Source organism: Pseudophryne corroboree, unplaced genomic scaffold (genome assembly GCF_028390025.1).
Source record: "Pseudophryne corroboree isolate aPseCor3 unplaced genomic scaffold, aPseCor3.hap2 scaffold_367, whole genome shotgun sequence".
Classification (NCBI taxonomy): domain Eukaryota; kingdom Metazoa; phylum Chordata; class Amphibia; order Anura; family Myobatrachidae; genus Pseudophryne; species Pseudophryne corroboree.
Window position 1 is genome coordinate 171,262 of NW_026970019.1, and position 22,151 is coordinate 193,412.

The 22,151-nt window shown below is 48.9% G+C and overlaps 21 non-coding genes and 1 pseudogene across 21 annotated transcripts; all 22 read left to right on the forward strand.

Annotated features, from left to right (window-relative positions):
• The first annotated feature begins 6,686 nt into the window (after positions 1-6,686).
• LOC135021129 (U1 spliceosomal RNA) lies at positions 6,687-6,850 on the forward strand. The gene has a single exon (XR_010218444.1). It is a non-coding gene; the product is annotated as a U1 spliceosomal RNA (small nuclear RNA).
• Positions 6,851-7,002: 152 nt separating this feature from the next.
• LOC135021054 (U1 spliceosomal RNA) lies at positions 7,003-7,154 on the forward strand (annotated as a pseudogene).
• A 682-nt stretch (positions 7,155-7,836) lies between these two features.
• On the forward strand, positions 7,837-8,000 carry LOC135021138 (U1 spliceosomal RNA). Its single transcript, XR_010218452.1, has one exon. It is a non-coding gene; the product is annotated as a U1 spliceosomal RNA (small nuclear RNA).
• A 152-nt stretch (positions 8,001-8,152) lies between these two features.
• Positions 8,153-8,315, forward strand: LOC135021058 (U1 spliceosomal RNA). The gene has a single exon (XR_010218375.1). It is a non-coding gene; the product is annotated as a U1 spliceosomal RNA (small nuclear RNA).
• A 671-nt stretch (positions 8,316-8,986) lies between these two features.
• LOC135021110 (U1 spliceosomal RNA) lies at positions 8,987-9,150 on the forward strand. Its single transcript, XR_010218425.1, has one exon. It is a non-coding gene; the product is annotated as a U1 spliceosomal RNA (small nuclear RNA).
• A 152-nt stretch (positions 9,151-9,302) lies between these two features.
• LOC135021075 (U1 spliceosomal RNA) lies at positions 9,303-9,465 on the forward strand. Its single transcript, XR_010218392.1, has one exon. It is a non-coding gene; the product is annotated as a U1 spliceosomal RNA (small nuclear RNA).
• A 673-nt stretch (positions 9,466-10,138) lies between these two features.
• On the forward strand, positions 10,139-10,302 carry LOC135021142 (U1 spliceosomal RNA). The gene has a single exon (XR_010218457.1). It is a non-coding gene; the product is annotated as a U1 spliceosomal RNA (small nuclear RNA).
• Positions 10,303-10,454: 152 nt separating this feature from the next.
• Positions 10,455-10,617, forward strand: LOC135021060 (U1 spliceosomal RNA). Its single transcript, XR_010218377.1, has one exon. It is a non-coding gene; the product is annotated as a U1 spliceosomal RNA (small nuclear RNA).
• Positions 10,618-11,291: 674 nt separating this feature from the next.
• LOC135021147 (U1 spliceosomal RNA) lies at positions 11,292-11,455 on the forward strand. Its single transcript, XR_010218461.1, has one exon. It is a non-coding gene; the product is annotated as a U1 spliceosomal RNA (small nuclear RNA).
• Positions 11,456-11,607: 152 nt separating this feature from the next.
• Positions 11,608-11,770, forward strand: LOC135021085 (U1 spliceosomal RNA). Its single transcript, XR_010218402.1, has one exon. It is a non-coding gene; the product is annotated as a U1 spliceosomal RNA (small nuclear RNA).
• Positions 11,771-12,441: 671 nt separating this feature from the next.
• On the forward strand, positions 12,442-12,605 carry LOC135021123 (U1 spliceosomal RNA). Its single transcript, XR_010218438.1, has one exon. It is a non-coding gene; the product is annotated as a U1 spliceosomal RNA (small nuclear RNA).
• A 153-nt stretch (positions 12,606-12,758) lies between these two features.
• LOC135021084 (U1 spliceosomal RNA) lies at positions 12,759-12,921 on the forward strand. Its single transcript, XR_010218401.1, has one exon. It is a non-coding gene; the product is annotated as a U1 spliceosomal RNA (small nuclear RNA).
• A 671-nt stretch (positions 12,922-13,592) lies between these two features.
• On the forward strand, positions 13,593-13,756 carry LOC135021133 (U1 spliceosomal RNA). The gene has a single exon (XR_010218448.1). It is a non-coding gene; the product is annotated as a U1 spliceosomal RNA (small nuclear RNA).
• Positions 13,757-13,908: 152 nt separating this feature from the next.
• On the forward strand, positions 13,909-14,071 carry LOC135021061 (U1 spliceosomal RNA). The gene has a single exon (XR_010218378.1). It is a non-coding gene; the product is annotated as a U1 spliceosomal RNA (small nuclear RNA).
• Positions 14,072-14,743: 672 nt separating this feature from the next.
• On the forward strand, positions 14,744-14,907 carry LOC135021044 (U1 spliceosomal RNA). The gene has a single exon (XR_010218364.1). It is a non-coding gene; the product is annotated as a U1 spliceosomal RNA (small nuclear RNA).
• Positions 14,908-15,059: 152 nt separating this feature from the next.
• LOC135021096 (U1 spliceosomal RNA) lies at positions 15,060-15,222 on the forward strand. The gene has a single exon (XR_010218411.1). It is a non-coding gene; the product is annotated as a U1 spliceosomal RNA (small nuclear RNA).
• A 671-nt stretch (positions 15,223-15,893) lies between these two features.
• On the forward strand, positions 15,894-16,057 carry LOC135021124 (U1 spliceosomal RNA). The gene has a single exon (XR_010218439.1). It is a non-coding gene; the product is annotated as a U1 spliceosomal RNA (small nuclear RNA).
• A 956-nt stretch (positions 16,058-17,013) lies between these two features.
• Positions 17,014-17,177, forward strand: LOC135021125 (U1 spliceosomal RNA). The gene has a single exon (XR_010218440.1). It is a non-coding gene; the product is annotated as a U1 spliceosomal RNA (small nuclear RNA).
• Positions 17,178-18,133: 956 nt separating this feature from the next.
• Positions 18,134-18,297, forward strand: LOC135021113 (U1 spliceosomal RNA). The gene has a single exon (XR_010218428.1). It is a non-coding gene; the product is annotated as a U1 spliceosomal RNA (small nuclear RNA).
• A 152-nt stretch (positions 18,298-18,449) lies between these two features.
• LOC135021067 (U1 spliceosomal RNA) lies at positions 18,450-18,612 on the forward strand. Its single transcript, XR_010218384.1, has one exon. It is a non-coding gene; the product is annotated as a U1 spliceosomal RNA (small nuclear RNA).
• A 674-nt stretch (positions 18,613-19,286) lies between these two features.
• LOC135021152 (U1 spliceosomal RNA) lies at positions 19,287-19,450 on the forward strand. The gene has a single exon (XR_010218465.1). It is a non-coding gene; the product is annotated as a U1 spliceosomal RNA (small nuclear RNA).
• Positions 19,451-19,602: 152 nt separating this feature from the next.
• On the forward strand, positions 19,603-19,765 carry LOC135021105 (U1 spliceosomal RNA). The gene has a single exon (XR_010218420.1). It is a non-coding gene; the product is annotated as a U1 spliceosomal RNA (small nuclear RNA).
• Positions 19,766-22,151: the final 2,386 nt, after the last annotated feature.

The window sequence follows — 22,151 nt, forward strand, 5'->3', positions numbered from 1 at the left end:
GCCCAATAGATATGCAAGAAGTTAAGATTCCCCTTTCTTTGCAGGTAGAGGAAGGAGAAGAGGGAAGAGGTCTGTAGCCTCTTCAAGATCGCAGGAGCAGAGATCGTCCTCTGCTTCTGCCAAATCCACTGCATGACGCTGGGGCTCTCTTGCAGGAGCCCACACCAGTGGGGGCACGTCTAAAACACTTCAGTCAGTTCTGGATTAATTTGGACCTGGACTCGTGGGTTTTACAAATAGTGTCCCAAGGGTACAAACTGGGGTTTCAAGACGTTCCCCCTCACCGATTGTTCAAATCGGCCTTAGTCAGCAGGGAGAAGGCTTTTATTCAAGCCTCTTCGTGGTCCCGAAGCCGGAAGGCTCAGTCAGACCAATCTGAAATCTGAAATCCCTCAATTTCTACCTAAAGAAATTCAATTTCAAGATGGAATCTCTCAGGGTAGGGATCTCCAGTCCGGAGGAAGGAGATTTCATGGTTTTGGTAGACATAAGGATGCCTACTTACATGTTCCGTTTAGCCACTGCATCAAGCTACCTGAGGTTTGCAATTCAGTATTGTCAAAACCAATTTCAGACGTTGCCGTTTGGTCTGTCCACGGCTCCGAGGATTTTCACCAGGGTGATGGCGGAAATGATGGTTCTCCTTCGCAAGCAAGGAGTCACAATTATCCCATACTTGGATGATCTCTTGATAAAGGCGAGACCCAGGGACCAGTTGTTGCAAAACATTGCACTCTCCCTGACCGTTCTTCAACAACATGGTTGGCTCCTAAACTTGCCAAAATCGCAGTTGGTCCCAATGACGCGGTTGTTGTTTTTGGGAGTGATACTGGACACAGAAGAGGTTTTCTTCCAGTGGAAAGGCTATGGAGATCCAGAGTCTGGTCAAACAAATTCTGAAACCAGCAAGAGTGTTAATCCATCAATGCATTCGGTTGCTGGGGAAGATGGTTGCGGCCTACGAGGCCATTCAGTTTGGCAGGTTCCATGCTAGAGTGTTCCAGTGGGACCTGTTGGACAAGTTGTCCGGATCCCACCAACACATGCACCGGAGGATAATCCTGTCTTCCAAGACCAGAATATCACTCCATTGGCGGCTGCACAGTTCTCACCTCCTAGAGGGGCGATGGTTCGGGATCCAGGACTGGATCCTAGGGACCACGGATGCAACCCTCCGAGGCTGGGGAGCAGTCACACAGGGGGAAAACATCCAAGGAAGATGGTCAAGTCGGGAAAGTTGTCTCCACATAAATGTTCTGGAGTTAAGGGCCATTTAATAACTGCAGACACAGTACGCACTGGGACGGGTGCCAAGCATCCTCTACGGACTAAGAGAAAAGGATTTACCGGTAGGTATTAAAATCCTATTTTCTCTAACGTCCTAGAGGATGCTGGGGACTCTGTAAGGACCATGGGGATAGACGGGCTCCGCAGGAGACATGGGCACTTTAAGAAAGACTTTAGTTCTGGGTGTGCAGAGGCTCCTCCCTCTATGCCCCTACTCCATACCTCAGTTTGATACTGTGCCCAGTGGAAACTGTGTGCTTTTCAGGAGCTCTCCTGAGCTTTCTGACAGAAAGTATTTTGTTAGGTTTTTAATTTTCAGGGAGCACTGCTGGCAACAAACTCCCTGCATCGAGGGACTGAGGGGAGAGAAGCAGCCCTACTCTCTGAGTTGCAAGGTCCTGCTTCTTAGGCTACTGGACACCATTAGCTCCAGCGGGATTGGTACGCAGGATCTCACCCTCACCGTCCGTCCCAGAGCCGCGCCGCCGTCCCCCTCGCAGAGCCGGAAGATAGAAGCCGGGTGAGTATGAGAAGAAAAGAGACTTCAGCGGTGGCAGAAGACTTCATGATCTTCACTGAAGTAACGCACAGCACTGCAGCTGTGCGCCATTGCTCCCATACACCTCACATACTCTGGTCACTGTAAGGGTGCAGGGCGCCCTGGGCAGCAATATAAACCTCTTTTTGCCAAAAATATAACATATATACAGCTGAGCACTGTATATATGTATGAGCCCCCGCCAATTTTACAGTTTAAGCGGGACAGAAGCCCGCCGCCGAGGGGGCGGGGCTTCTCCCTCAGCACTCACCAGCGCCATTTTTTCTCCACAGCACCGCTGAGGCAGCTCCCCAGACTCTCGCCTGCTGAAACCACGGTAGACAAGAGGGTTGAAAAGAGGGGGGGGGCACATAATTCGGCGCAAATTACATACAGCAGCACTACTGGGCAAACATTAAGTTACTGTGTTATTCCTGGGTTATATAGCGCTGGGGTGTGTGCTGGCATACTCTCTCTCTCTGTCTCTCCAAAGGGCCTTGTGGGGAAACTGTTTTCAGAAAAAGCATTCCCTGTGTGTGTGGTGTGTCGGTACACGTGTGTCGACATGTCTGAGGAAGAAGGCTATATTAGAGAGGAGCGGGAGCAAATTAATGTGGTGTCTCTGCGACAGCTGATTGGATGGATATGTGGAATGTTTTAAATGCTAGTGTAAACTCAGTGCACAAAAGATTAGACAAGGCTGAAGCTTCGGGACAGTCAGGGTCTCAACCCATGCCTGATCCTATGTCGCAGGGACTGTCAGGGTCTCATAAGCGCCCACTATCCCAGATTGTTGACACAGATACTGACACGGATTCTGACTCCAGTGTCGATTACGATGATGCAAAGTTACAGCCAAAATTGGCAAAATCCATTCGATATAGGATTATGGCAATAAAAGATGTTTTGCACATCACAGAGGAACCCCCTGTCCCTGACAAGAGGGTACATAAGTACAAGGGAAAGAAGCCTGAGGTAACCTTTCCCCCCTCACACGAGCTGAACGAGTTATGTGAAAAAGCTTGGGAATCTCCAGATAAAAGACTGCAGATTTCCAGAAGGATTCTTATGGCGTATCCTTTCCCATCAATGGATAGGTTAAGATGGGAATCCTCCCCTAGGGTGGACAAAGCATTAACACGCTTATCCAAGAAGGTAGCCCTCCCGTCCCAGGATACGGCTACCCTCAAAGAGTCTGCTGACCGCAAACAGGAGATAACCCTGAAGTCCATTTATACACATTCGGGTACCTTACTCAGACCGGCAATTGCGTCGGCCTGGGTGTGTAGTGCTGTAGCAGCATGGACGGATACCTTATCTGAGGGGATGGATACCCTAGATAAGGATACTATTTTATTGACCCTGGGGCATATAAGAGATGCTGTCCTATATGTGTGTATGCAAAGTACAGGTGGTGCTGCAGGGCTCACACCCTTTTACTTGTCTTGTAGAGCAACTCTGGAGCTGTTATTGGATCCATCTGCTGCAGGCCTTCCCCCAGGAATGCTTGCACTAGTTGTTGCATTTGGTTTGTTGTTTGGGGGTGCTTCAGTATTAGGCAGCCTTCTGCCCTCCCACATTCATCTGAAAATGTGTTCTCCCTGCAGTTGTTGTCCCCAGATGAGAGTTCCCTTGTGCTTCCTCAGTTGAATCTCCTTAACTTGACGGGGGTGTGCCCGAGCAGCCGCCCTCCACAGCCCTATCCCAACACATACTTATCTTGCATATGAGATCTCTTGATCATGAAGATAGTTCTCACAGGGTGAGGTTCATCCATTACATTTTAAAGTAGGAAGGTACAAATTACATATTCGAATTAAATATATGTGCTGGATTCAAATGTTTTCCCCCTTCCTTTCTCAATTGTGCCCATCAGCAGCTATTCTTATGTTGCTGCCAATGGTTGTGACACATTTTTTTCTTCTGTGGGGTACACTGGACTCCACAAGGATTCATATTGGGGTGTAGAGTAGGATCTTGATCTGAGGCACCAACAAGCTCAAAGCTTTTGACTGTTCACAAGATACTCAGCGCCCCCTCCTCTATAACCTCGCTTCCATGAACAGGGAGCTCAGTTTGTAGTTGGTGCCTTCAGTAGCAGGCCACTTAACAGGGGGCTGCCTCAGGCATCCTATTCTTAGCTATTAATTTTGACAAGAAAAGAAGAACTTTTTTAATAAGAATCTACAAGGGCTGCAGCAGGCTAGGTCTAATAGACATATTTACTGCAGCTCCATCACTCCCAGCGGCACAGTATACTCCAGTGCCCCGGTTGCTGGGTCACTGCAGCGGAGGCTCCGGTTTCTTCCTAAGGTCAGTCACACACACACCGCCCTCCGGGATCACGAGGCCGCTGATGAAAGGGTGGTAAGGGTCTTCTGTGCCCGCTTTATACTGTGATCCAGCGTGGCTGTAGGGGGCGGGCCGTGCGCGCACTGGCGTGGACACTGATTACTGGGCAGCTGCTCCACTAGCCACCAGGGACAGTTAAGGAGCACAGCTCTGGGGGTTTTTCTCCTATATTAACCCCATATTGTACTACCCGCATTGTGATAGGTAATAGGGCCTGATTCGGGTTGGATTGCAATCGCAATAAGCAATCCAACTGCAAAAATTGCTAAGAGCATACGCATCCGCCTGCAGATAATGCGATCGCCTCTGCCAGTCAATCGGTGCAGGGGGGGGGAGGGGGGTCAACAACACTCCATTCCCAAGTCAGAGATGGAGCGGTGCGGGGGCAGGGTTTCAATATTGGGTCGGCAACGGAGAAACAGGAGGCGTGGTCAGAGCGGCTGCATGACATCTCATGGGCCGGACTCCGCCAGTGGAGCCCCAGCGTCATGCAGTAGATTTTGTAGAGGCCGGGGAGGACTTCTGTTCCTGGGAGCTAGCTGTGTTGTGCATCTTTTTTCCTCTGCCCCTACCTCTGGCAAGAAAGGACGCACCTCACACTTTCTTGTTTCTTTGTGACCGAAAGGACTGCATTTGATAATGCAGAGCTTTCTTATGCTGTGAGGGAACATAAGGTAAAAAATTTGATTTTCCAGCTGTAGCTGTGCGTGTTAATGCTTTGTCCATCCTAGGGGAGGATTCCCATCGTAACCTATCCGTTGATGGGAAAGGATACGCCATAAGAATCCTTCTGGAAATCTGCAGTCTTTTATCTGGAGATTCCCAAGCTTTTTCACATAACTCGTTCAGCTCGTGTGAGGGGGGAAAGGTTACCTCAGGCTTCTTTCCCTTGTACATATGTACCCTCTTGTCAGGGACAGGGGGTTCCTCTGTGATGTGCAAAACATCTTTTATTGCCATAATCCTATATCGAATGGATTTTGCCAATTTTGGCTGTAACTTTGCATCAACGTAATCGACACTGGAGTCAGAATCCGTGTCGGTATCTGTGTCAACAATCTGGGATAGTGGGCACTTATGAGACCCTGACAGTCCCTGCGACATATGATCAGGCATGGGTTGAGACCCTGACTGTCCCAAAGCTTCAGCCTTGTCTAATCTTTTGTGCAATGAGTTTACACTAGCATTTAAAACATTCCACATATCCATCCAATCAGGTGTCGGCGGAGACACCACATTCATTTGCTCCCGCTCCTCTCTAATATAGCCATCTTCCTCAGACATGTCGACATACGTGTACCGACACACCACACACACACAGGGAATGCTTTTCTGAAGACAGTTTCCCCACAAGGCCCATTGGAGAGACAGAGAGAGAGAGCATGCCAGCACACACCCCAGCGCTATATAACCCAGGAATAACACAGTAACTTAATGTTTGTCCAGTAGCGCTGCTGTATGTCATTTGCGCCGAATTATGTGCCCCCCCTCTCTTTTCAACCCTCTTGTCTACCATGGTATAAGCAGGGGAGAGTCCGGGCAGCTTCCTCTCTGCGGTGCTGTGGAGAAAAAATGGCGCTGGTGAGTGCTGAGGGAGAAGCCCCGCCCCCTCGGCGGCGGGCTTCTGTCCCGCTTAAACTGTAAAATTGGCAGGGGCTCATACATATACAGTGCCCAGCTGTATATATGTTATATTTTTGCCAAAAAGAGGTTTATATTGCTGCCCAGGGCGCCCCCCCTGCGCCCTGCACCCTTACAGTGACCGGAGTATGTGAGGTGTATGGGAGCAATGGTGCACAGCTGCAGTGCTGTGCGTTACCTCAGTGAAGATCATGAACTCTTCTGCCGCCTCTGAAGTCTTCTTTTCTTCTCATACTCACCCGGCTTCTATCTTCTGAATCTGCAAGGGGGACGGCGGCGCGGCTCTGGGACGGACGGCGAGTGTGAGATCCTGCGTACCAATCCCTCTGGAGCTAATTGTGTCCAGTAGCCTAAGAAGCAGGACCTTGCAACTCAGAGAGTAGGGCTGCTTCTCTCCCCTCAGTCCCTCGATGCAGGGAGTTTGTTGCCAGCAGTGCTCCCTGAAAATTAAAAACCTAACAAAATACTTTCTGTCAGAAAGCTCAGGAGAGCTCCTGAAAAGCACCCAGTTTCAAATGGGCACAGTATCAAACTGAGGTATGGAGGAGGGGCATAGAGGGAGGAGCCAGTGCACACCCAGAACTAAAGTCTTTCTTAAAGTGCCCATGTCTCCTGCGGAGCCCGTCTATCCCCATGGTCCTTACGGAGTCCCCAGCATACTCTAGGACATTAGAGAAACTAGAATTTTAGTTTGGGGGTGCTTCAGTATTAGGCAGCCTTCTGCCCTCCCATGTTCATCTAAAAAAGATGTGTTCTCCCTGCAGTTGTTGTCCCCAGATGAGAGTTCCCTTGTGCTGCCTCAGTTGAATCTCCTTTACTTGACAGAGATGTGCCTGAGCAGCGGCCCTCCCCAGCCCTATCCCAAATCATACTTATTTTGCATAGGAGATACCATGGTCATGAAGATTGTTCTCCCAGGGTGAGGTTCATTCATTGCATTCTGGGTATGCTGACTCCTGTGATTTCCCCAAATGGGGGAAACTCGACTGCATTATTTGTGGTAGTGGGGGACTGTGTTTGTGCTTTCCTCTGGTCAGCTCTGGTAAAAGTCAGATTTCTTTGTCTCAGATCTTCCTCTAGCCTTGTTTTTCTTTCGAGAGTTCCCTTGTGCTGCCTCAGTTGGATCTCCTTCACTTGACAGGGGGGTGCCCGAGCAGCGACCCTCCCCAGCGCTAGCCCAACTCCTACTTACCTGCCAGGTGAGATACTATGATCATGAAGGTGCTTCTCCCAGGGCAAGGCTCACCCATTGCACTCTGGGTGTGCTGCTCCTGCGATTTCCCCAAATGTGGGAAACTTGACTGCATAATTTGTGTTTCCCGTGGTCGGATCTCGTATAATTCAGATCTCTTTGTCTCAGGTCTCTCTCCAGCCTAGTTTGCTGTCTGTTTCCACTTCTCTTTTCTTGAGCCGTTCCCTTCTATGCCCTTGCGCACGATCCTGACTTCTCCCGTCTGCTTACTTTGTGCCTTCCAATGCACAATGCAAACTACAGGTAGTGCTGCAGGGCCCACACCCTTTTACTTGCCGTACAGAGCAGCTCTGGAGCTGTTACAGTGCCCAGCTACTGCAAGAAATCAGCTTGAATGCTTCAGGGGCTGGGGCATAGCCAATATGAGCCCCACACCGAAGGAGGGTGGAGGTGTTTAATGCAAACTAGGGGTCAGCCAAGCGCCGCAAAAGGCCGCCATGCCCTGCACGCCCCTTTTCTCTTTTCATATGCAGATGAGGGTTGAAGCCAACTTTGACCCACTGCTTGGATGACATCACCATATGCAAACCCATCTGCTGCAGGCCTTCCCCCAGGAATGCTTGCACTAGTTGTTGCATTTGGTTTGTTGTTTGGGGGTGCTTCAGTATTAGGCAGCCTTCTGCCCTCCCATGTTCATCTGAAAATATGTGTTCTCCCTGCAGTTGTTGTCCCCAGATGAGAGTTCCCTTGTGCTGCCTCAGTTGAATCTCCTTTACTTGACAGAGATGTGCCTGAGCAGCGGCCCTCCCCAGCCCTATCCCAAATCATACTTATTTTGCATAGGAGATACCATGGTCATGAAGATTGTTCTCCCAGGGTGAGGTTCATTCATTGCATTCTGGGTATGCTGACCTCTGTGATTTCCCCAAATGTGGGAAACTCGACAGCATTATTTGTGGTAGTGGGGGACTGTGTTTGTGCTTTCCTCTGGTCAGCTCTGGTAAAAGTCAGATTTCTTTGTCTCAGATCTTCCTCTAGCCTTGTTTTTCTTTCGAGAGTTCCCTTGTGCTGCCTCAGTTGGATCTCCTTCACTTGACAGGGGGGTGCCCGAGCAGCGACCCTCCCCAGCTCTAGCCCAACTCCTACTTACCTGCCAGGTGAGATACTATGATCATGAAGGTGCTTCTCCCAGGGCAAGGCTCACCCATTGCACTCTGGGTGTGCTGCTCCTGCGATTTCCCCAAATGTGGGAAACTTGACTGCATAATTTGTGTTTCCCCTGGTCGGCTCTCGTATAATTCAGATCTCTTTGTCTCAGGTCTCTCTCCAGCCTAGTTTGCTGTCCGTTTCCACTTCTCTTTTCTTGAGCCGCTCCCTTCTATGCCCTTGCGCACTATCCTGACTTCTCCCGTCTGCTTACTTTGTGCCTTCCAACGCACAATGCAAACTACAGGTAGTGCTGCAGGGCCCACACCCTTTTACTTGCCTTACAGAGCAGCTCTGGAGCTGTTACAGTGCCCAGCTGCTGCAAGAAATCAGCTTGAATGCTTCAGGGGCTGGGGCATAGCCAACATGAGCCCCACACCAAAGGAGGGTGGAGGTGTTTAATGCAAACTAGGGGTCAGCCAAGCGCCGCAAAAGGCCGCCATGCCCTGCATAACCCTTTTCTCTTTTCATATGCAGACGAGGGTTGAAGCCAACTTTGACCCACTGCTTGGATGACATCACCATATGCAAATCCATCTGCGGCAGGCCATCCCCCAGGAATGCTTGCACTAGTTGTTGCATTTGGTTTGTTGTTTGGGGGTGCTTCAGTATTAGGCAGCCTTCTGCCTTCCCATGTTCATCTGAAAATATGTGTTCTCCCTGCAGTTGTTGTCCCCAGATGAGAGTTCCCTTGTGCTGCCTCAGTTGAATCTCCTTTACTTGACAGAGATGTGCCTGAGCAGCGGCCCTCCCCAGCCCTATCCCAAATCATACTTATTTTGCATAGGAGATACCATGGTCATGAAGATTGTTCTCCCAGGGTTAGGTTCATTCATTGCATTCTGGGTATGCTGACCCCTGTGATTTCCCCAAATGTGGGAAACTCAACTGCATTATTTGTGGTAGTGGGGGACTGTGTTTGTGCTTTCCTCTGGTCAGCTCTGGTAAAAGTCAGATTTCTTTGTCTCAGATCTTCCTCTAGCCCTGTTCTTCTTTCGAGAGTTCCCTTGTGCTGCCTCAGTTGGATCTCCTTCACTTGACAGGAGGCTGCTCGAGCAGCGACCCTCCCCAGCTCTAGCCCAACTCCTACTTACCTGCCAGGTGAGATACTATGATCATGAAGTTGCTTCTCCCAGGGCAAGGCTCACCCATTGCACTCTGGGTGTGCTGCCCCTGCGATTTCCCCAAATGTGGGACACTTGACTGCATAATTTGTGTTTCACCTGGTCGGCTCTCGTATAATTCAGATCTCTTTGTCTCAGGTCTCTCTCCAGCCTAGTTTGCTGTCTGTTTCCACTTCTTTTTTCTTGAGCCCCTCCCTTTTATACCCTTGTACACTATCCTGACTTCTCCTCCCGTCTGCTTACTTTGTGCCTTCCAATGCACAATGCAAACTACAGGTAGTGCTGCAGGACCCACACCCTTTTACTTGCCTTACAGAGCAGCTCTGGAGCTGTTACAGTGCCGAGCTGCAGCAAGAAATCAGCTTGAATGCTTCAGGGGCTGGGGCATTGCCAACATGAGCCCCACACCGAAGGAGGGTGGAGGTGTTCAATGCAAACTAGGGGTCAGCCAAGCTCCGCAAAAGGCCGCCATGCCATGCACGCCCCTTTTCTCTTTTCATATGCAGACGAGGGTTGAAGCCAACTTTGACCAACTGCTTGGATGACATCACCATATGCAAATCCATCTGCGGCAGGCCTTCCCCAGGAATGCTTGCACTAGTTGTTGCATTTGGTTTGTTGTTTGGGGGTGCTTCAGTATTAGGCAGCCTTCTGCCCTCCCATGTTCATCTGAAAATATGTGTTTTCCCTGCAGTTGTTGTCCCCAGGTGAGAGTTCCCTTGTGCTGCCTCAGTTGAATCTCCTTTACTTGACAGAGATGTGCCTGAGCAGCGGCCCTCCCCAGCCCTATCCCAAATCATACTTATTTTGCATAGGAGATACCATGGTCATGAAGATTGTTCTCCCAGGGTTAGGTTCATTCATTGCATTCTGGGTATGCTGACCCCTGTGATTTCCCCAAATGTGGGAAACTTGACTGCATTATTTGTGGTAGTGGGGGCCTGTGTTTGTGCTTTCCTCTGGTCAGCTCTGGTAAAAGTCAGATTTCTTTGTTTCAGATCTTCCTCTAGCCTTGTTCTTCTTTCGAGAGTTCCCTTGTGCTGCCTCAGTTGGATCTCCTTCTCTTGACAGGGGGGTGCCCGAGCAGCGACCCTCCCCAGCTCTAGCCCAACTCCTACTTACCTGCCAGGTGAGATACTATGATCATGAAGTTGCTTCTCCCAGGGCAAGGCTCACCCATTGCACTCTGGGTGTGCTGCCCCTGCGATTTCCCCAAATGTGGGAAACTTGACTGCATAATTTGTGTTTCCCCTGGTCGGTTCTCATATAATTCAGATCTCTTTGTCTCAGGTCTCTCTCCAGCCTAGTTTGCTGTCTGTTTCCACTTCTTTTTTCTTGAGCCCCTCCCTTCTATACCCTTGTGCACTATCCTGACTTCTCCTCCCATCCGCTTACTTTGTACCTTACAATGCACAATGCAAACTACAGGTAGTGCTGCAGGGCCCACACCCTTTTACTTGCCTTACAGAGCAGCTCTGGAGCTGTTACAGTGCCAAGCTGCTGCAAGAAATCAGCTTGAATGCTTCAGGGGCTGGGGCATGGCCAACATGAGCCCCACACCGAAGGAGGGTGGGGGTGTTTAATGCGAACTAAGGGTCATCCAAGCGCCGCAAAAGGCCGCCATGCCCTGCATACCCCTTTTCTCTTTTCATATGCAGATGAGGGTTCCAGCCAACTTTGGCCCACTGCTTGGATGACATCACCGTATGCAAATCCGTCTTCTGCAGACCTTCCCCCAGGAATGCTTGTACTAGTTGTTGCATTTGGTTTGTTGTTTGGGGGTGCTTCAGTATTAGGCAGCCTTCTGCCCTCCCATATTCATCTGAAAATATGTGTTCTCCCTGCAGTTGTTGTCCCCAGATGAGAGTTCCCTTGTGCTGCCTCAGTTGAATCTCCTTTACTTGACAGAGATGTGCCTGAGCAGCGGCCCTCCCCAGCCCTATCCCAAATCATACTTATTTTGCATAGGAGATACCATGGTCATGAAGATTGTTCTCCCAGGGTGAGGTTCATTCATTGCATTCTGGGTATGCTGACCCCTGTGATTTCCCCAAATGTGGGAAACTCGACTGCATTATTTGTGGTAGTGGGGGACTGTGTTTGTGCTTTCCTCTGGTCAGCTCTGGTAAAAGTCAGATTTCTTTGTCTCAGATCTTCCTCTAGCCTTGTTCTTTTTTCGAGAGTTCCCTTGTGCTGCCTCAGTTGGATCTCCTTCATTTGACAGGGGGGTACCCGAGCAGCGACCCTCCCCAGCTCTAGCCCAACTCCTACTTACCTGCCAGGTGAGATACTATGATTATGAAGGTGCTTCTCCCAGGGAAAGGCTCACCCATTGCACTCTGGGTGTGCTGCTCCTGCGATTTCCCCAAATGTGGGACACTTGACGGCATAATTTGTGTTTCCCCTGGTCGGCTCTCGTATAATTCAGATCTCTTTGTCTCAGGTCTCTCTCCAGCCTAGTTTGCTGTCTGTTTCCACTTCTCTTTTCTTGAGCAGCTCCCTTCTATGCCCTTTCGCACTATCCTAACTTCTCCCGTCTGCTTACTTTGTGCCTTCCAACGCACAATGCGAACTACAGGTAGTGCTGCAGGGCCCACACCTTTTTACTTGCCTTACAGAGCAGCTCTGGAGCTGTTACAGTGCCCAGCTGCTGCAAGAAATCAGCTTGAATGCTTCAGGGGCTGGGGCATAGCCAACATGAGCCCCACACCGAAGGAGGGTGGAGGTGTTTAATGCGAACTAGGGGTCATCCAAGCGCCGCAAAAGGCCGCCATGCCCTGCAAAACCCTTTCCTCTTTTCATATGCAGATGAGGGTTCCAGCCAACTTTGGCCCACTGCTTGGATGACATCACCATATGCAAATCCATCTGCGGCAGGCCTTCCCCCAGGAATGCTTGCACTAGTTGTTGCATTTGGTTTGTTGTTTGGGGGTGCTTCAGTATTAGGCAGCCTTCTGCCCTCCCATGTTCATCTGAAAATATGTGTTCTCCCTGCAGTTGTTGTCCCCAGATGAGAGTTCCCTTGTGCTGCCTCAGTTGAATCTCCTTTACTTGACAGAGATGTGCCTGAGCAGCGGCCCTCCCCAGCCCTATCCCAAATCATACTTATTTTGCATAGGAGATACCATGGTCATGAAGATTGTTCTCCCAGGGTTAGGTGCATTCATTGCATTCTGGGTATGCTGACCCCTGTGATTTCCCCAAATGTGGGAAACTCGACTGCATTATTTGTGGTAGTGGGGGACTGTGTTTGTGCTTTCCTCTGGTCAGCTCTGGTAAAAGTCAGATTTCTTTGTCTCAGATCTTCCTCTAGCCTTGTTCTTCTTTCGAGAGTTCCCTTGTGCTGCCTCAGTTGGATCTCCTTCACTTGACAGGGGGCTGCTCGAGCAGCGACTCCTCCCCAGCTCTAGCCCAACTCCTACTTACCTGCCAGGTGAGATACTATGATCATGAAGTTGCTTCTCCCATGGCAAGGCTCACCCATTGCACTCTGGGTGTGCTGCCCCTGCGATTTCCCCAAATGTGGGACACTTGACTGCATAATTTGTGTTTCACCTGGTCGGCTCTCGTATAATTCAGATCTCTTTGTCTCAGGTCTCTCTCCAGCCTAGTTTGCTGTCTGTTTCCACTTCTTTTTTCTTGAGCCGCTCCCTTCTATGCCCTTGTGCACTATCCTGACTTCTCCCGTCTGCTTACTTTGTGCCTTCCAATGCACAATGCAAACTACAGGTAGTGCTGCAGGGCCCATACCCTTTTACTTGCCTTACAGAGCAGCTCTGGAGCTGTTACAGTGCCCAGCTGCTGCAAGAAATCAGCTTAAATGCTTCAGGGGCTGGGGCATAGCCAACATGAGCCCCACACCGAAGGAGGGTGGAGGTGTTTAATGCAAACTAGGGGTCAGCCAAGCGCCGCAAAAGGCCGCCATGCCCTGCACGCCCCTTTTCTCTTTTGATATGCAGACAAGGGTTGAAGTCAACTTTGACCCACTGCTTGGATGACATCACCATATGCAAATCCATCTGCGGCAGGCCTTCCCCCAGAAATGCTTGCACTAGTTGTTGCATTTGGTTTGTTGTTTGGGGGTGCTTCAGTATTAGGCAGCCTTCTGCCCTCCCATGTTCATCTGAAAATATGTGTTCTCCCTGCAGTTGTTGTCCCCAGATGAGAGTTCCCTTGTGCTGCCTCAGTTGAATCTCCTTTACTTGACAGAGATGTGCCTGAGCAGCGGCCCTCCCCAGCCCTATCCCAAATCATACTTATTTTGCATAGGAGATACCATGGTCATGAAGATTGATCTCCCAGGGTTAGGTTCATTCATTGCATTCTGGGTATGCTGACCCCTGTGATTTCCCCAAATGTGGGAAACTCGACTGCATTATTTGTGGTAGTGGGGGACTGTGTTTGTGCTTTCCTCTGGTCAGCTCTGGTAAAAGTCAGATTTCTTTGTCTCAGATCTTCCTCTAGCCTTGTTCTTCTTTCGAGAGTTCCCTTGTGCTGCCTCAGTTGGATCTCCTTCACTTGACAGGGGGGTGCCCGAGCAGCGACCCTCCCCAGCTCTAGCCCAACTCCTACTTACCTGCCAGGTGAGATACTATGATCATGAAGTTGCTTCTCCCAGGGCAAGGCTCACCCATTGCACTCTGGGTGTGCTGCCCCTGCGATTTCCCCAAATGTGGGAAACTTGACTGCATAATTTGTGTTTCCCCTGGTCGGTTCTCATATAATTCAGATCTCTTTGTCTCAGGTCTCTCTCCAGCCTAGTTTGCTGTCTGTTTCCACTTCTTTTTTCTTGAGCCCCTCCCTTCTATACCCTTGTGCACTATCCTGACTTCTCCTCCCATCCGCTTACTTTGTACCTTACAATGCACAATGCAAACTACAGGTAGTGCTGCAGGGCCCACACCCTTTTACTTGCCTTACAGAGCAGCTCTGGAGCTGTTACAGTGCCAAGCTGCTGCAAGAAATCTGCTTGAATGCTTCAGGGGCTGGGGCATGGCCAACATGAGCCCCACACCGAAGGAGGGTGGGGGTGTTTAATGCGAACTAAGGGTCATCCAAGCGCCGCAAAAGGCCGCCATGCCCTGCATACCCCTTTTCTCTTTTCATATGCAGATGAGGGTTCCAGCCAACTTTGGCCCACTGCTTGGATGACATCACCGTATGCAAATCCGTCTTCTGCAGACCTTCCCCCAGGAATGCTTGTACTAGTTGTTGCATTTGGTTTTTTGTTTGGGGGTGCTTCAGTATTAGGCAGCCTTCTGCCCTCCCATGTTCATCTGAAAATGTGTTCTCCCTGCAGTTGTTGTCCCCAGATGAGAGTTCCCTTGTGCTGCCTCAGTTGAATCTCCTTTACTTGACAGAGATGTGCCTGAGCAGCGGCCCTCCCCAGCCATATCCCAAATCATACTTATTTTGCATAGGAGATACCATGGTCATGAAGATTGTTCTCCCAGGGTGAGGTTCATTCATTGCATTCTGGGTATGCTGACCCCTGTGATTTCCCCAAATGTGGGAAACTCGACTGCATTATTTGTGGTAGTGGGGGACTGTGTTTGTGCTTTCCTCTGGTCAGCTCTGGTAAAAGTCAGATTTCTTTGTCTCAGATCTTCCTCTAGCCTTGTTCTTTTTTCGAGAGTTCCCTTGTGCTGCCTCAGTTGGATCTCCTTCATTTGACAGGGGGGTACCCGAGCAGCGACCCTCCCCAGCTCTAGCCCAACTCCTACTTACCTGCCAGGTGAGATACTATGATTATGAAGGTGCTTCTCCAAGGGCAAGGCTCACCCATTGCACTCTGTGTGTGCTGCTCCTGCGATTTCCCCAAATGTGGGACACTTGACTGCATAATTTGTGTTTCCCCTGGTCGGCTCTCGTATAATTCAGATCTCTTTGTCTCAGGTCTCTCTCCAGCCTAGTTTGCTGTCTGTTTCCACTTCTCTTTTCTTGAGCCGCTCCCTTCTATGCCCTTGCGCACTATCCTAACTTCTCCCGTCTGCTTACTTTGTGCCTTCCAACGCACAATGCGAACTACAGGTAGTGCTGCAGGGCCCACACCTTTTTACTTGCCTTACAGAGCAGCTCTGGAGCTGTTACAGTGCCCAGCTGCTGCAAGAAATCAGCTTGAATGCTTCAGGGGCTGGGGCATAGCCAACATGAGCCCCACACCGAAGGAGGGTGGAGGTGTTTAATGCGAACTAGGGGTCATCCAAGCGCCGCAAAAGGCCGCCATGCCCTGCATAACCCTTTTCTCTTTTCATATGCAGATGAGGGTTCCAGCCAACTTTGGCCCACTGCTTGGATGACATCACCATATGCAAATCCATCTGCGGCAGGCCTTCCCCCAGGAATGCTTGCACTAGTTGTTGCATTTGGTTTGTTGTTTGGGGGTGCTTCAGTATTAGGCAGCCTTCTGCCCTCCCATGTTCATCTGAAAATATGTGTTCTCCCTGCAGTTGTTGTCCCCAGATGAGAGTTCCCTTGTGCTGCCTCAGTTGAATCTCCTTTACTTGACAGAGATGTGCCTGAGCAGCGGCCCTCCCCAGCCCTATCCCAAATCATACTTATTTTGCATAGGAGATACCATGGTCATGAAGATTGTTCTCCCAGGGTTAGGTGCATTCATTGCATTCTGGGTATGCTGACCCCTGTGATTTCCCCAAATGTGGGAAACTCGACTGCATTATTTGTGGTAGTGGGGGACTGTGTTTGTGCTTTCCTCTGGTCAGCTCTGGTAAAAGTCAGATTTCTTTGTCTCAGATCTTCCTCTAGCCTTGTTCTTCTTTCGAGAGTTCCCTTGTGCTGCCTCAGTTGGATCTCCTTCACTTGACAGGGGGCTGCTCGAGCAGCGACCCTCCCCAGCTCTAGCCCAACTCCTACTTAGTTGCTTCTCCCAGGGCAAGGCTCACCCATTGCACTCTGGGTGTGCTGTCCCTGCGATTTCCCCAAATGTGGGACACTTGACTGCATAATTTGTGTTTCACCTGGTCGGCTCTCGTATAATTCAGATCTCTTTGTCTCAGGTCTCTCTCCAGCCTAGTTTGCTGTCTGATCCACTTCTCTTTTCTTGAGCCGCTCCCTTCTATGCCCTTGTGCACTATCCTGACTTCTCCCGTCTGCTTACTTTGTGCCTTCCAACGCACAATGCAAACTACAGGTAGTGCTGCAGGGCCCATACCCTTTTACTTGCCTTACAGAGCAGCTCTGGAGCTGTTACAGTGCCCAGCTGCTGCAAGAAATCAGCTTAAATGCTTCAGGGGCTGGGGCATAGCCAACATGAGCCCCACACCGAAGGAGGGTGGAGGTGTTTAATGCGAACTAGGGGTCATCCAAGCGCCGCAAAAGGCCGCCATGCCCTGCATAACCCTTTTCTCTTTTCATATGCAGATGAGGGTTCCAGCCAACTTTGGCCCACTGCTTGGATGACATCACCATATGCAAATCCATCTGCGGCAGGCCTTCCCCCAGGAATGCTTGCACTAGTTGTTGCATTTGGTTTGTTGTTTGGGGGTGCTTCAGTATTAGGCAGCCTTCTGCCCTCCCATGTTCATCTGAAAATATGTGTTCTCCCTGCAGTTGTTGTCCCCAGATGAGAGTTCCCTTGTGCTGCCTCAGTTGAATCTCCTTTACTTGACAGAGATGTGCCTGAGCAGCGGCCCTCCCCAGCCCTATCCCAAATCATACTTATTTTGCATAGGAGATACCATGGTCATGAAGATTGTTCTCCCAGGGTTAGGTGCATTCATTGCATTCTGGGTATGCTGACCCCTGTGATTTCCCCAAATGTGGGAAACTCGACTGCATTATTTGTGGTAGTGGGGGACTGTGTTTGTGCTTTCCTCTGGTCAGCTCTGGTAAAAGTCAGATTTCTTTGTCTCAGATCTTCCTCTAGCCTTGTTCTTCTTTCGAGAGTTCCCTTGTGCTGCCTCAGTTGGATCTCCTTCACTTGACAGGGGGCTGCTCGAGCAGTGACCCTCCCCAGCTCTAGCCCAACTCCTACTTAGTTGCTTCTCCCAGGGCAAGGCTCACCCATTGCACTCTGGGTGTGCTGTCCCTGCGATTTCCCCAAATGTGGGACACTTGACTGCATAATTTGTGTTTCACCTGGTCGGCTCTCGTATAATTCAGATCTCTTTGTCTCAGGTCTCTCTCCAGCCTAGTTAACTGTCTGATCCACTTCTCTTTTCTTGAGCCGCTCCCTTCTATGCCCTTGTGCACTATCCTGACTTCTCCCGTCTGCTTACTTTGTGCCTTCCAACGCACAATGCAAACTACAGGTAGTGCTGCAGGTCCCATACCCTTTTACTTGCCTTACAGAGCAGCTCTGGAGCTGTTACAGTGCCCAGCTGCTGCAAGAAATCAGCTTAAATGCTTCAGGGGCTGGGGCATAGCCAACATGAGCCCCACACCGAAGGAGGGTGGAGGTGTTTAATGCAAACTAGGGGTCAGCCAAGCGCCGCAAAAGGCCGCCATGCCCTGCACGCCCCTTTTCTCTTTTGATATGCAGACAAGGGTTGAAGTCAACTTTGACCCACTGATTGGATGACATCACCATATGCAAATCCATCTGCGGCAGGCCTTCCCCCAGAAATGCTTGCACTAGTTGTTGCATTTGGTTTGTTGTTTGGGGGTGCTTCAGTATTAGGCAGCCTTCTGCCCTCCCATGTTCATCTGAAAATATGTGTTCTCCCTGCAGTTGTTGTCCCCAGATGAGAGTTCCCTTGTGCTGCCTCAGTTGAATCTCCTTTACTTGACAGAGATGTGCCTGAGCAGCGGCCCTCCCCAGCCCTATCCCAAATCATACTTATTTTGCATAGGAGATACCATGGTCATGAAGATTGTTCTCCCAGGGTTAGGTTCATTCATTGCATTCTGGGTATGCTGACCCCTGTGATTTCCCCAAATGTGGGAAACTCGACTGCATTATTTGTGGTAGTGGGGGACTGTGTTTGTGCTTTCCTCTGGTCAGCTCTGGTAAAAGTCAGATTTCTTTGTCTCAGATCTTCCTCTAGCCTTGTTCTTCTTTCGAGAGTTCCCTTGTGCTGCCTCAGTTGGATCTCCTTCACTTGACAGGGGGGTGCCCGAGCAGCGACCCTCCCCAGCTCTAGCCCAACTCCTACTTACCTGCCAGGTGAGATACTATGATCATGAAGTTGCTTCTCCCAGGGCAAGGCTCACCCATTGCACTCTGGGTGTGCTGCCCCTGCGATTTCCCCAAATGTGGGAAACTTGACTGCATAATTTGTGTTTCCTCTGGTCGGCTCTCATATAATTCAGATCTCTTTGTCTCAGGTCTCTCTCCAGCCTAGTTTGCTGTCTGTTTCCACTTCTTTTTTCTTGAGCCCCTCCCTTCTATACCCTTGTGCACTATCCTGACTTCTCCTCCCGTCTGCTTACTTTGTGCCTTCCAACGCACAATGCAAACTACAGGTAGTGCTGCAGGGCCCACACCCTATTACTTGCCTTACAGAGCAGCTCTGGAGCTGTTACAGTGCCCAGCTGCTGCAAGAAATCAGCTTGAATGCTTCAGGGGCTGGGGCATAGCCATCATGAGCCCCACACCGAAGGAGGGTGGAGGTGTTTAATGCGAACTAGGGGTCATCCAAGCACCGCAAAAGGCCGCCATGCCCTGCATGCCAATTTTCTCTTTTCATATGCAGACGAGGGTTGAAGCCAACTTTGACCCACTGCTTGGATGACATCACCATATGCAAATCCATCTGCTGCAGGCCTTCCCCCAGGAATGCTTGCACTAGTTGTTGCATTTGGTTTGTTGTTTGGGGTTGCTTCAGTATTAGGCAGCCTTCTGCCCTCCCATGTTCATCTGAAAATATGTGTACCTCCTGCAGTTGTTGTCCCCAGATGAGAGTTCCCTTGTGCTGCCTCAGTTGAATCTCCTTTACTTGACAGAGAAGTGCCTGAGCAGCGGTCCTCCCCAGCCCTATCCCAAATCATACTTATTTTGCATAGGAGATACCATGGTCATGAAGATTGTTCTCCCAGGGTGAGGTTCATTCATTGCATTCTGGGTATGCTGACCCCTGTTATTTCCCCAAATGTGGTAAACTTGACAGCATTATTTGTGGTAGTGGGGGACTGTGTTTGTGCTTTCCTCTGGTCAGCTCTGGTAAAAGTCAGATTTCTTTGTCTCAGATCTTCCTCTAGCCTTGTTCTTCTTTCGAGAGTTCCCTTGTGCTGCCTCAGTTGGATCTCCTTCACTTGACAGGGGGGTGCCCGAGCAGCGACCCTCCCCAGCTCTAGCCCAACTCCTTCTTACCTGCTAGGTAAGATACTATGATCATGAAGGTGCTTCTCCCAGGGCAAGGCTCACCAATTGCACTCTGGGTGTGCTGCTCCTGCGATTTCCCCAAATGTGGGAAACTTGACTGCATAATTTGTGTTTCCCCTGGTTGGCTCTCGTATAATTCAGATCTCTTTGTCTCATGTCTCTCTCCAGCCTAGTTTGCTGTCTGTTTACACTTCTCTTTTCTTGAGCCACTCCCTTCTATGCCCTTGCGCACTATCTTGACTTCTCCCGTCTGCTTACTTTGTGCCTTCCAACGCACAATGCGAACTACAGGTAGTGCTGCAGGGCCCACACCCTTTTAGTTGCCTTACAGAGCAGCTCTGGAGCTATTACAGTGCCCAGCTGCTGCAAGTAATCAGCTTGAATGCTTCAGGGGCTGGGGCATAGCCAACATGAGCCCCACACCGAAGTAGGGTGGAGGTGTTTAATGCGAACTAGGGGTCATCCAAGCGCCGCAAAAGGCCGCCATGCCCTGCACGCCCCTTTTCTCTTTTCATATGCAGACGAGGGTTGAAGCCAACTTTGACCCACTGCTTGGATGACATCACCATATGCAAATCCATCTGCTGCAGGCCTTCCCCCAGGAATGCTTGTACTAGTTGTTGCATTTGGTTTGTTGTTTGGGGGTGCTTCAGTATTAGGCAGCCTTCTGCCCTCCCATGTTCATCTGAAAATATGTGTTCTCCCTGCAGTTGTTGTCCCCAGATGAGAGTTCCCTTGTGCTGCCTCAGTTGAATCTCCTTTACTTGACAAGGGAGGCATTTTGGATTTTTTCTTTGGGTACCCTTACACCTGATGGTCTGAATGAGAGCATCGAACAGAACAACATTGGCAGTCTCTGAAGATTTTATCTATTGATTTACCTAATATATTATTTATTGAATATCCATTTATTGTATGTTTAATAAATAAACAAAATTATTAGAAGTAGCTATTTTGGAAACAGCTTTCCTCTTAGGATGAAACTGTATAACCCTGTTGTGTGTATTTCTTTAAAGTTCCTTAGTAAAATCCACTAGTAATGATGAACATCAGATTTCTTCCTCCATCCTCTTTTTACACTTTCTCTTGGTTCTATATATATATTTTTTTTTCTATTTTTATTATTTTCCCCTCCTTCTCCCAAAAGGCCCCCCTCCCTCCCCCCCCTCCCTGTTTTAAATTTTAAAATCTTTAAATATTTAAATCTTCGAATCCTTAAATTGTCTGTTTAATATTTATTTTTTCTTCAATTCTTTTTGTTGTTTAAACAGCAATGTAATTATTCCAGGGGTTAAAATAATGAAATATAGAAATAATATTAACAAAAATTAAAGGTAAAAATGAATTGATAGAATGATCCCATTAAAAGTAAATAAATAATATTGATGTTAAGCTGAGCGGGTTGGATTCGAACATGGGACTAGCTGCATAGAATGCAGGTGATGTTTCCCCTGCGCCACAAGAACTGCTTTAGTAGTGGCCTGGATTTATGTTACCCTAAAAGGTTTTATATAAGTAAATGGGGATCCTTAGTGCTGAGTCTCTGAATTATGTATATGTGATTATAGATATGAGGTATTGATTGAAAGATTATAGGTTAATCTGTATATAGATTATATATTTTCTGTTATTTTTTAAACCACCTTGTTGCTTATTTTATTATTATTTTTAATCACCATGTTGCTTATTTTTATATTATGAAATGCCTTTATATGTGCAAATGCAATTAGAAAGTTGTTCCATATGTGAGTCATTACATGTATGCATCCAATTAGTACATGTATGTATCCAATCAACTAATTAGTAATACTATTGGTCCGGTGCATTTTAAAAAGAGCCTGCTAGGCTGCTGATGTATCCTCTGACGAAACCGCTCTTGGATAACAGCGGAGAAACGCGTAAGGAAGGTGATTACCGGACACTCTGATTGCTGAGATATAAGCCCGTTCATGAACGAGCTACATCACGGCGGACGTCTGATGTAAAGACAGCGGTGAAGGGGAAAAAGCAATTTGAGACCGAGCAAAAGGAGGTCTCTACCCACGGCAGGAAGAAATATCCCGACCGCGAGTGCCAATAAGATCCAGCCACGGTTAACGGGGGTCGTAGCATACCGCTGTGTTTCACCAACCATCACAGCGCTCTCCCCCTGTTTTCTTTCATTACTCACGTGAGTTACATATGAACTTTAACTGCAGTAAATAAGAGGCGTTGGTTACAACTGTTGCTGTTCATCCACAAGAAGGAATTTAATGTATCAATTACAATTGGAAAGTAACGATTAAATTACAACAGCTGTATCCAGGAGGATTTTTTGGACACTTTAATAAACATTCCGTTGTCATCAAGGGCAATATGAAATAGATCCTGATTACATTTAGATATGGATAGTGGTGCCTATATATGTTGACTCCATTGTATTTTATTGAATGTGGGTTTCTTCTGTCTATATATATTTTTTAAAAATAAAGAGCTTGTATATTTTATTTTTTGCGCTCCCTTGATAACAAGTGTGATTATCTTTAAAAT